This window comes from Euprymna scolopes, chromosome 12, assembly GCF_053919585.1.
Source record: "Euprymna scolopes isolate OS-2025 chromosome 12, ASM5391958v1, whole genome shotgun sequence".
Classification (NCBI taxonomy): Eukaryota; Metazoa; Mollusca; class Cephalopoda; order Sepiida; family Sepiolidae; genus Euprymna; species Euprymna scolopes.
In genome coordinates this window covers 32,983,102-32,995,836 of record NC_136493.1, presented here as the reverse complement: position 1 = coordinate 32,995,836, position 12,735 = coordinate 32,983,102, and positions in this window count along the sequence as shown.

Genomic DNA, 12,735 nt, shown 5'->3' with positions numbered 1-12,735 from the left:
ACATTGAAAATAGACGATAAAAGAAGATACCAGAATCCCCACATTCTGTAAGGTCCGCGGTCATGAAAATTTGCCAATTTTTCGAGGTATTAATTTTGTCTTTATTTTATGTCTAAATCAAAGAAAATCAGTCAAAAATACCTAAGAATAACATTAAAAGCCTTCGATTAGATAGGAAACATTGAAAATAGACGATAAAAGAAGATACCAGAATCCCCACATTTTGTAAGGTCCGCGGTCATGAACATTGGCCAATTTTTCAAGGTATTAATTTTGTCTTTATTTTATGTCTAAATCAAAGAAAATAAGCCAAAAATACCTAAGAATAACATTAAAAGCCTTTGATTTGATAGGAAACATTGAAAATAGACGATAAAAGAAGATACCAGAATCCGCACATTCTGTAGGGTCCGCGGTCATGAAAATTGGCCAATTTTTCAAGGTATTAATTTTGTCTTTATTTTATGTCTAAACCAAAGAAAATCAGCCAAAAATACCTAAGAATAACATTAAAAGCCTTCGATTAGATAGGAAACATTGAAAATAGACGATAAAAGAAGATACCAGAATCCCCACATTCTGTAAAGTCCGCGGTCATGAAAATTGGCCAATTTTTCAAGGTATTAATTTTGTCTTTATTTTATGTCTAAATCAAAGAAAATCAGCCAAAAATACCTAAGAATAACATTAAAAGCCTTCGGTTTGATAGGAAACATTGAAAATAGACGATAAAAGAAGATACCAGAATCCGCACATTCTGTAGGGTCCGCGGTCATGAAAATTGGCCAATTTTTCAAGGTATTAATTTTGTCTTTATTTTATGTCTAAACCAAAGAAAATAAGCCAAAAATACCTAAGAACAACATTAAAAGCCTTCGATTAGATAGGAAACATTGAAAATAGACGATAAAAGAAGATACAAGAATCCCCACATTCTGTAAGGTCCGCGGTCATGAAAATTGGCCAATTTTTCAAGGTATTAATTTTGTCTTTATTTTATGTCTAAACCAAAGAAAATCAGCCAAAAATACCTAAGAATAACATTAAAAGCCTTCGATTAGATAGGAAACATTGAAAATAGACGATAAAAGAAGATACCAGAATCCCCACATTCTGTAAGGTCCGCGGTCATGAAAATTGGCCAATTTTTCAAGGTATTAATTTTGTCTTTATTTTATGTCTAAATCAAAGAAAATCAGCCAAAAATACCTAAGAATAACATTAAAAGCCTTCGATTTGATAGGAAACATTGAAAATAGACGATAAAAGAAGATACCAGAATCCGCACATTCTGTAGGGTCCGCGGTCATGAAAATTGGCCAATTTTTCAAGGTATTAATTTTGTCTTTATTTTATGTCTAAACCAAAGAAAATAAGCCAAAAATACCTAAGAATAACATTAAAAGCCTTCGATTAGATAGGAAACATTGAAAATAGACGATAAAAGAAGATACCAGAATCCCCACATTCTGTAAGGTCCGCGGTCATGAAAATTGGCCAATTTTTCAAGGTATTAATTTTGTCTTTATTTTATGTCTAAATCAAAGAAAATCAGCCAAAAATACCTAAGAATAACATAAAAAGTCTTCGATTAGATAGGAAACATTGAAAATAGACGATAAAAGAAGATACCAGAATCCCCACATTCTGTAAGGTCCGCGGTCATGAAAATTGGCCAATTTTTCAAGGTATTAATTTTGTCTTTATTTTATGTCTAAATCAAAGAAAATCAGCCAAAAATACCTAAGAATAACATTAAAAGCCTTCGATTAGATAGGAAACATTGAAAATAGACGATAAAAGAAGATACTAGAATCCCCACATTCTGTAAGGTCCGCGGTCATGAAAATTCGCCAATTTTTCAAGGTATTAATTTTGTCTTTATTTTATGTCTAAATCAAAGAAAATCAGCCAAAAATTCCTAAGAATAACATTAAAAGTCTTCGATTAGATAGGAAACATTGAAAATAGACGATAAAAGAAGATACCAGAATCCCCACATTCTGTAAGGTCCGCGGTCATGAAAATTGGCCAATTTTTCAAGGTATTAATTTTGTCTTTATTTTATGTCTAAATCAAAGAAAATCAGCCAAAAATACCTAAGAATAACATTAAAAGCCTTCGATTAGATAGGAAACATTGAAAATAGACGATAAAAGAAGATACCAGAATCCCCACATTCTGTAAGGTCCGCGGTCATGAAAATTCGCCAATTTTTCAAGGTATTAATTTTGTCTTTATTTTATGTCTAAACCAAAGAAAATCAGCCAAAAATACCTAAGAATAACATTAAAAGCCTTCGATTAGATAGGAAACATTGAAAATAGACGATAAAAGAAGATACCAGAATCCCCACATTCTGTAAGGTCCGCGGTCATGAAAATTGGCCAATTTTTCAAGGTATTAATTTTGTCTTTATTTTATGTCTAAACCAAAGAAAATAAGCCAAAAATACCTAAGAATAACATTAAAAGCCTTCGATTAGATAGGAAACATTGAAAATAGACGATAAAAGAAGATACCAGAATCCCCACATTCTGTAAGGTCCGCGGTCATGAAAATTGGCCAATTTTTCAAGGTATTAATTTTGTCTTTATTTTATGTCTAAATCAAAGAAAATCAGCCAAAAATTCCTAAGAATAACATTAAAAGCCTTCGATTAGATAGGAAACTTTGAAAATAGACGATAAAAGAAGATACCAGAATCCCCACATTCTGTAAGGTCCGCGGTCATGAAAATTGGCCAATTTTTCAAGGTATTAATTTTGTCTTTATTTTATGTCTAAATCAAAGAAAATCAGCCAAAAATACCTAAGAATAACATTAAAAGCCTTCGATTAGATAGGAAACATTGAAAATAGACGATAAAAGAAGATACCAGAATCCCCACATTCTGTAAGGTCCGCGGTCATGAAAATTTGCCAATTTTTCGAGGTATTAATTTTGTCTTTATTTTATGTCTAAATCAAAGAAAATCAGTCAAAAATACCTAAGAATAACATTAAAAGCCTTCGATTAGATAGGAAACATTGAAAATAGACGATAAAAGAAGATACCAGAATCCCCACATTTTGTAAGGTCCGCGGTCATGAACATTGGCCAATTTTTCAAGGTATTAATTTTGTCTTTATTTTATGTCTAAATCAAAGAAAATAAGCCAAAAATACCTAAGAATAACATTAAAAGCCTTTGATTTGATAGGAAACATTGAAAATAGACGATAAAAGAAGATACCAGAATCCGCACATTCTGTAGGGTCCGCGGTCATGAAAATTGGCCAATTTTTCAAGGTATTAATTTTGTCTTTATTTTATGTCTAAACCAAAGAAAATCAGCCAAAAATACCTAAGAATAACATTAAAAGCCTTCGATTAGATAGGAAACATTGAAAATAGACGATAAAAGAAGATACCAGAATCCCCACATTCTGTAAAGTCCGCGGTCATGAAAATTGGCCAATTTTTCAAGGTATTAATTTTGTCTTTATTTTATGTCTAAATCAAAGAAAATCAGCCAAAAATACCTAAGAATAACATTAAAAGCCTTCGGTTTGATAGGAAACATTGAAAATAGACGATAAAAGAAGATACCAGAATCCGCACATTCTGTAGGGTCCGCGGTCATGAAAATTGGCCAATTTTTCAAGGTATTAATTTTGTCTTTATTTTATGTCTAAACCAAAGAAAATAAGCCAAAAATACCTAAGAACAACATTAAAAGCCTTCGATTAGATAGGAAACATTGAAAATAGACGATAAAAGAAGATACCAGAATCCCCACATTCTGTAAGGTCCGCGGTCATGAAAATTGGCCAATTTTTCAAGGTATTAATTTTGTCTTTATTTTATGTCTAAACCAAAGAAAATCAGCCAAAAATACCTAAGAATAACATTAAAAGCCTTCGATTAGATAGGAAACATTGAAAATAGACGATAAAAGAAGATACCAGAATCCCCACATTCTGTAAGGTCCGCGGTCATGAAAATTGGCCAATTTTTCAAGGTATTAATTTTGTCTTTATTTTATGTCTAAATCAAAGAAAATCAGCCAAAAATACCTAAGAATAACATTAAAAGCCTTCGATTTGATAGGAAACATTGAAAATAGACGATAAAAGAAGATACCAGAATCCGCACATTCTGTAGGGTCCGCGGTCATGAAAATTGGCCAATTTTTCAAGGTATTAATTTTGTCTTTATTTTATGTCTAAACCAAAGAAAATCAGCCAAAAATACCTAAGAATAACATTAAAAGCCTTCGATTAGATAGGAAACATTGAAAATAGACGATAAAAGAAGATACCAGAATCCCCACATTCTGTAAGGTCCGCGGTCATGAAAATTGGCCAATTTTTCAAGGTATTAATTTTGTCTTTATTTTATGTCTAAACCAAAGAAAATAAGCCAAAAATACCTAAGAATAACATTAAAAGCCTTCGATTAGATAGGAAACATTGAAAATAGACGATAAAAGAAGATACCAGAATCCCCACATTCTGTAAGGTCCGCGGTCATGAAAATTGGCCAATTTTTCAAGGTATTAATTTTGTCTTTATTTTATGTCTAAATCAAAGAAAATCAGCCAAAAATTCCTAAGAATAACATTAAAAGCCTTCGATTAGATAGGAAACTTTGAAAATAGACGATAAAAGAAGATACCAGAATCCCCACATTCTGTAAGGTCCGCGGTCATGAAAATTGGCCAATTTTTCAAGGTATTAATTTTGTCTTTATTTTATGTCTAAATCAAAGAAAATCAGCCAAAAATACCTAAGAATAACATTAAAAGCCTTCGATTAGATAGGAAACATTGAAAATAGACGATAAAAGAAGATACCAGAATCCCCACATTCTGTAAGGTCCGCGGTCATGAAAATTTGCCAATTTTTCGAGGTATTAATTTTGTCTTTATTTTATGTCTAAATCAAAGAAAATCAGTCAAAAATACCTAAGAATAACATTAAAAGCCTTCGATTAGATAGGAAACATTGAAAATAGACGATAAAAGAAGATACCAGAATCCCCACATTTTGTAAGGTCCGCGGTCATGAACATTGGCCAATTTTTCAAGGTATTAATTTTGTCTTTATTTTATGTCTAAATCAAAGAAAATAAGCCAAAAATACCTAAGAATAACATTAAAAGCCTTTGATTTGATAGGAAACATTGAAAATAGACGATAAAAGAAGATACCAGAATCCGCACATTCTGTAGGGTCCGCGGTCATGAAAATTGGCCAATTTTTCAAGGTATTAATTTTGTCTTTATTTTATGTCTAAACCAAAGAAAATCAGCCAAAAATACCTAAGAATAACATTAAAAGCCTTCGATTAGATAGGAAACATTGAAAATAGACGATAAAAGAAGATACCAGAATCCCCACATTCTGTAAAGTCCGCGGTCATGAAAATTGGCCAATTTTTCAAGGTATTAATTTTGTCTTTATTTTATGTCTAAATCAAAGAAAATCAGCCAAAAATACCTAAGAATAACATTAAAAGCCTTCGGTTTGATAGGAAACATTGAAAATAGACGATAAAAGAAGATACCAGAATCCGCACATTCTGTAGGGTCCGCGGTCATGAAAATTGGCCAATTTTTCAAGGTATTAATTTTGTCTTTATTTTATGTCTAAACCAAAGAAAATAAGCCAAAAATACCTAAGAACAACATTAAAAGCCTTCGATTAGATAGGAAACATTGAAAATAGACGATAAAAGAAGATACCAGAATCCCCACATTCTGTAAGGTCCGCGGTCATGAAAATTGGCCAATTTTTCAAGGTATTAATTTTGTCTTTATTTTATGTCTAAACCAAAGAAAATCAGCCAAAAATACCTAAGAATAACATTAAAAGCCTTCGATTAGATAGGAAACATTGAAAATAGACGATAAAAGAAGATACCAGAATCCCCACATTCTGTAAGGTCCGCGGTCATGAAAATTGGCCAATTTTTCAAGGTATTAATTTTGTCTTTATTTTATGTCTAAATCAAAGAAAATCAGCCAAAAATACCTAAGAATAACATTAAAAGCCTTCGATTTGATAGGAAACATTGAAAATAGACGATAAAAGAAGATACCAGAATCCGCACATTCTGTAGGGTCCGCGGTCATGAAAATTGGCCAATTTTTCAAGGTATTAATTTTGTCTTTATTTTATGTCTAAACCAAAGAAAATAAGCCAAAAATACCTAAGAATAACATTAAAAGCCTTCGATTAGATAGGAAACATTGAAAATAGACGATAAAAGAAGATACCAGAATCCCCACATTCTGTAAGGTCCACGGTCATGAAAATTGGCCAATTTTTCAAGGTATTAATTTTGTCTTTATTTTATGTCTAAATCAAAGAAAATCAGCCAAAAATACCTAAGAATAACATAAAAAGTCTTCGATTAGATAGGAAACATTGAAAATAGACGATAAAAGAAGATACCAGAATCCCCACATTCTGTAAGGTCCGCGGTCATGAAAATTGGCCAATTTTTCAAGGTATTAATTTTGTCTTTATTTTATGTCTAAATCAAAGAAAATCAGCCAAAAATACCTAAGAATAACATTAAAAGCCTTCGATTAGATAGGAAACATTGAAAATAGACGATAAAAGAAGATACTAGAATCCCCACATTCTGTAAGGTCCGCGGTCATGAAAATTCGCCAATTTTTCAAGGTATTAATTTTGTCTTTATTTTATGTCTAAATCAAAGAAAATCAGCCAAAAATACCTAAGAATAACATTAAAAGTCTTCGATTAGATAGGAAACATTGAAAATAGACGATAAAAGAAGATACCAGAATCCCCACATTCTGTAAGGTCCGCGGTCATGAAAATTCGCCAATTTTTCAAGGTATTAATTTTGTCTTTATTTTATGTCTAAACCAAAGAAAATCAGCCAAAAATACCTAAGAATAACATTAAAAGCCTTCGATTAGATAGGAAACATTGAAAATAGACGATAAAAGAAGATACCAGAATCCCCACATTCTGTAAGGTCCGCGGTCATGAAAATTGGCCAATTTTTCAACGTATTAATTTTGTCTTTATTTTATGTCTAAACCAAAGAAAATAAGCCAAAAATACCTAAGAATAACATTAAAAGCCTTCGATTAGATAGGAAACATTGAAAATAGACGATAAAAGAAGATACCAGAATCCCCACATTCTGTAAGGTCCGCGGTCATGAAAATTGGCCAATTTTTCAAGGTATTAATTTTGTCTTTATTTTATGTCTAAATCAAAGAAAATCAGCCAAAAATTCCTAAGAATAACATTAAAAGCCTTCGATTAGATAGGAAACTTTGAAAATAGACGATAAAAGAAGATACCAGAATCCCCACATTCTGTAAGGTCCGCGGTCATGAAAATTGGCCAATTTTTCAAGGTATTAATTTTGTCTTTATTTTATGTCTAAATCAAAGAAAATCAGCCAAAAATACCTAAGAATAACATTAAAAGCCTTCGATTAGATAGGAAACATTGAAAATAGACGATAAAAGAAGATACCAGAATCCCCACATTCTGTAAGGTCCGCGGTCATGAAAATTGGCCAATTTTTGAAGGTATTAATTTTGTCTTTATTTTATGTCTAAATCAAAGAAAATCAGCCAAAAATACCTAAGAATAACATTAAAAGCCTTCGATTTGATAGGAAACATTGAAAATAGACGATAAAAGAAGATACCAGAATCCGCACATTCTGTAGGGTCCGCGGTCATGAAAATTGGCCAATTTTTCAAGGTATTAATTTTGTCTTTATTTTATGTCTAAACCAAAGAAAATAAGCCAAAAATACCTAAGAACAACATTAAAAGCCTTCGATTAGATAGGAAACATTGAAAATAGACGATAAAAGAAGATACCAGAATCCCCACATTCTGTAAGGTCCGCGGTCATGAAAATTTGCCAATTTTTCGAGGTATTAATTTTGTCTTTATTTTATGTCTAAATCAAAGAAAATCAGTCAAAAATACCTAAGAATAACATTAAAAGCCTTCGATTAGATAGGAAACATTGAAAATAGACGATAAAAGAAGATACCAGAATCCCCACATTTTGTAAGGTCCGCGGTCATGAACATTGGCCAATTTTTCAAGGTATTAATTTTGTCTTTATTTTATGTCTAAATCAAAGAAAATAAGCCAAAAATACCTAAGAATAACATTAAAAGCCTTTGATTTGATAGGAAACATTGAAAATAGACGATAAAAGAAGATACCAGAATCCGCACATTCTGTAGGGTCCGCGGTCATGAAAATTGGCCAATTTTTCAAGGTATTAATTTTGTCTTTATTTTATGTCTAAACCAAAGAAAATCAGCCAAAAATACCTAAGAATAACATTAAAAGCCTTCGATTAGATAGGAAACATTGAAAATAGACGATAAAAGAAGATACCAGAATCCCCACATTCTGTAAAGTCCGCGGTCATGAAAATTGGCCAATTTTTCAAGGTATTAATTTTGTCTTTATTTTATGTCTAAATCAAAGAAAATCAGCCAAAAATACCTAAGAATAACATTAAAAGCCTTCGGTTTGATAGGAAACATTGAAAATAGACGATAAAAGAAGATACCAGAATCCGCACATTCTGTAGGGTCCGCGGTCATGAAAATTGGCCAATTTTTCAAGGTATTAATTTTGTCTTTATTTTATGTCTAAACCAAAGAAAATAAGCCAAAAATACCTAAGAACAACATTAAAAGCCTTCGATTAGATAGGAAACATTGAAAATAGACGATAAAAGAAGATACCAGAATCCCCACATTCTGTAAGGTCCGCGGTCATGAAAATTGGCCAATTTTTCAAGGTATTAATTTTGTCTTTATTTTATGTCTAAACCAAAGAAAATCAGCCAAAAATACCTAAGAATAACATTAAAAGCCTTCGATTAGATAGGAAACATTGAAAATAGACGATAAAAGAAGATACCAGAATCCCCACATTCTGTAAGGTCCGCGGTCATGAAAATTGGCCAATTTTTCAAGGTATTAATTTTGTCTTTATTTTATGTCTAAATCAAAGAAAATCAGCCAAAAATACCTAAGAATAACATTAAAAGCCTTCGATTTGATAGGAAACATTGAAAATAGACGATAAAAGAAGATACCAGAATCCGCACATTCTGTAGGGTCCGCGGTCATGAAAATTGGCCAATTTTTCAAGGTATTAATTTTGTCTTTATTTTATGTCTAAACCAAAGAAAATAAGCCAAAAATACCTAAGAATAACATTAAAAGCCTTCGATTAGATAGGAAACATTGAAAATAGACGATAAAAGAAGATACCAGAATCCCCACATTCTGTAAGGTCCGCGGTCATGAAAATTGGCCAATTTTTCAAGGTATTAATTTTGTCTTTATTTTATGTCTAAATCAAAGAAAATCAGCCAAAAATACCTAAGAATAACATAAAAAGTCTTCGATTAGATAGGAAACATTGAAAATAGACGATAAAAGAAGATACCAGAATCCCCACATTCTGTAAGGTCCGCGGTCATGAAAATTGGCCAATTTTTCAAGGTATTAATTTTGTCTTTATTTTATGTCTAAATCAAAGAAAATCAGCCAAAAATACCTAAGAATAACATTAAAAGCCTTCGATTAGATAGGAAACATTGAAAATAGACGATAAAAGAAGATACTAGAATCCCCACATTCTGTAAGGTCCGCGGTCATGAAAATTCGCCAATTTTTCAAGGTATTAATTTTGTCTTTATTTTATGTCTAAATCAAAGAAAATCAGCCAAAAATACCTAAGAATAACATTAAAAGTCTTCGATTAGATAGGAAACATTGAAAATAGACGATAAAAGAAGATACCAGAATCCCCACATTCTGTAAGGTCCGCGGTCATGAAAATTGGCCAATTTTTCAAGGTATTAATTTTGTCTTTATTTTATGTCTAAATCAAAGAAAATCAGCCAAAAATACCTAAGAATAACATTAAAAGCCTTCGATTAGATAGGAAACATTGAAAATAGACGATAAAAGAAGATACCAGAATCCCCACATTCTGTAAGGTCCGCGGTCATGAAAATTCGCCAATTTTTCAAGGTATTAATTTTGTCTTTATTTTATGTCTAAACCAAAGAAAATCAGCCAAAAATACCTAAGAATAACATTAAAAGCCTTCGATTAGATAGGAAACATTGAAAATAGACGATAAAAGAAGATACCAGAATCCCCACATTCTGTAAGGTCCGCGGTCATGAAAATTGGCCAATTTTTCAAGGTATTAATTTTGTCTTTATTTTATGTCTAAACCAAAGAAAATAAGCCAAAAATACCTAAGAATAACATTAAAAGCCTTCGATTAGATAGGAAACATTGAAAATAGACGATAAAAGAAGATACCAGAATCCCCACATTCTGTAAGGTCCGCGGTCATGAAAATTGGCCAATTTTTCAAGGTATTAATTTTGTCTTTATTTTATGTCTAAATCAAAGAAAATCAGCCAAAAATTCCTAAGAATAACATTAAAAGCCTTCGATTAGATAGGAAACTTTGAAAATAGACGATAAAAGAAGATACCAGAATCCCCACATTCTGTAAGGTCCGCGGTCATGAAAATTGGCCAATTTTTCAAGGTATTAATTTTGTCTTTATTTTATGTCTAAATCAAAGAAAATCAGCCAAAAATACCTAAGAATAACATTAAAAGCCTTCGATTAGATAGGAAACATTGAAAATAGACGATAAAAGAAGATACCAGAATCCCCACATTCTGTAAGGTCCGCGGTCATGAAAATTTGCCAATTTTTCGAGGTATTAATTTTGTCTTTATTTTATGTCTAAATCAAAGAAAATCAGTCAAAAATACCTAAGAATAACATTAAAAGCCTTCGATTAGATAGGAAACATTGAAAATAGACGATAAAAGAAGATACCAGAATCCCCACATTTTGTAAGGTCCGCGGTCATGAACATTGGCCAATTTTTCAAGGTATTAATTTTGTCTTTATTTTATGTCTAAATCAAAGAAAATAAGCCAAAAATACCTAAGAATAACATTAAAAGCCTTTGATTTGATAGGAAACATTGAAAATAGACGATAAAAGAAGATACCAGAATCCGCACATTCTGTAGGGTCCGCGGTCATGAAAATTGGCCAATTTTTCAAGGTATTAATTTTGTCTTTATTTTATGTCTAAACCAAAGAAAATCAGCCAAAAATACCTAAGAATAACATTAAAAGCCTTCGATTAGATAGGAAACATTGAAAATAGACGATAAAAGAAGATACCAGAATCCCCACATTCTGTAAAGTCCGCGGTCATGAAAATTGGCCAATTTTTCAAGGTATTAATTTTGTCTTTATTTTATGTCTAAATCAAAGAAAATCAGCCAAAAATACCTAAGAATAACATTAAAAGCCTTCGGTTTGATAGGAAACATTGAAAATAGACGATAAAAGAAGATACCAGAATCCGCACATTCTGTAGGGTCCGCGGTCATGAAAATTGGCCAATTTTTCAAGGTATTAATTTTGTCTTTATTTTATGTCTAAACCAAAGAAAATAAGCCAAAAATACCTAAGAACAACATTAAAAGCCTTCGATTAGATAGGAAACATTGAAAATAGACGATAAAAGAAGATACCAGAATCCCCACATTCTGTAAGGTCCGCGGTCATGAAAATTGGCCAATTTTTCAAGGTATTAATTTTGTCTTTATTTTATGTCTAAACCAAAGAAAATCAGCCAAAAATACCTAAGAATAACATTAAAAGCCTTCGATTAGATAGGAAACATTGAAAATAGACGATAAAAGAAGATACCAGAATCCCCACATTCTGTAAGGTCCGCGGTCATGAAAATTGGCCAATTTTTCAAGGTATTAATTTTGTCTTTATTTTATGTCTAAATCAAAGAAAATCAGCCAAAAATACCTAAGAATAACATTAAAAGCCTTCGATTTGATAGGAAACATTGAAAATAGACGATAAAAGAAGATACCAGAATCCGCACATTCTGTAGGGTCCGCGGTCATGAAAATTGGCCAATTTTTCAAGGTATTAATTTTGTCTTTATTTTATGTCTAAACCAAAGAAAATAAGCCAAAAATACCTAAGAATAACATTAAAAGCCTTCGATTAGATAGGAAACATTGAAAATAGACGATAAAAGAAGATACCAGAATCCCCACATTCTGTAAGGTCCGCGGTCATGAAAATTGGCCAATTTTTCAAGGTATTAATTTTGTCTTTATTTTATGTCTAAATCAAAGAAAATCAGCCAAAAATACCTAAGAATAACATAAAAAGTCTTCGATTAGATAGGAAACATTGAAAATAGACGATAAAAGAAGATACCAGAATCCCCACATTCTGTAAGGTCCGCGGTCATGAAAATTGGCCAATTTTTCAAGGTATTAATTTTGTCTTTATTTTATGTCTAAATCAAAGAAAATCAGCCAAAAATACCTAAGAATAACATTAAAAGCCTTCGATTAGATAGGAAACATTGAAAATAGACGATAAAAGAAGATACTAGAATCCCCACATTCTGTAAGGTCCGCGGTCATGAAAATTCGCCAATTTTTCAAGGTATTAATTTTGTCTTTATTTTATGTCTAAATCAAAGAAAATCAGCCAAAAATACCTAAGAATAACATTAAAAGTCTTCGATTAGATAGGAAACATTGAAAATAGACGATAAAAGAAGATACCAGAATCCCCACATTCTGTAAGGTCCGCGGTCATGAAAATTGGCCAATTTTTCAAGGTATTAATTTT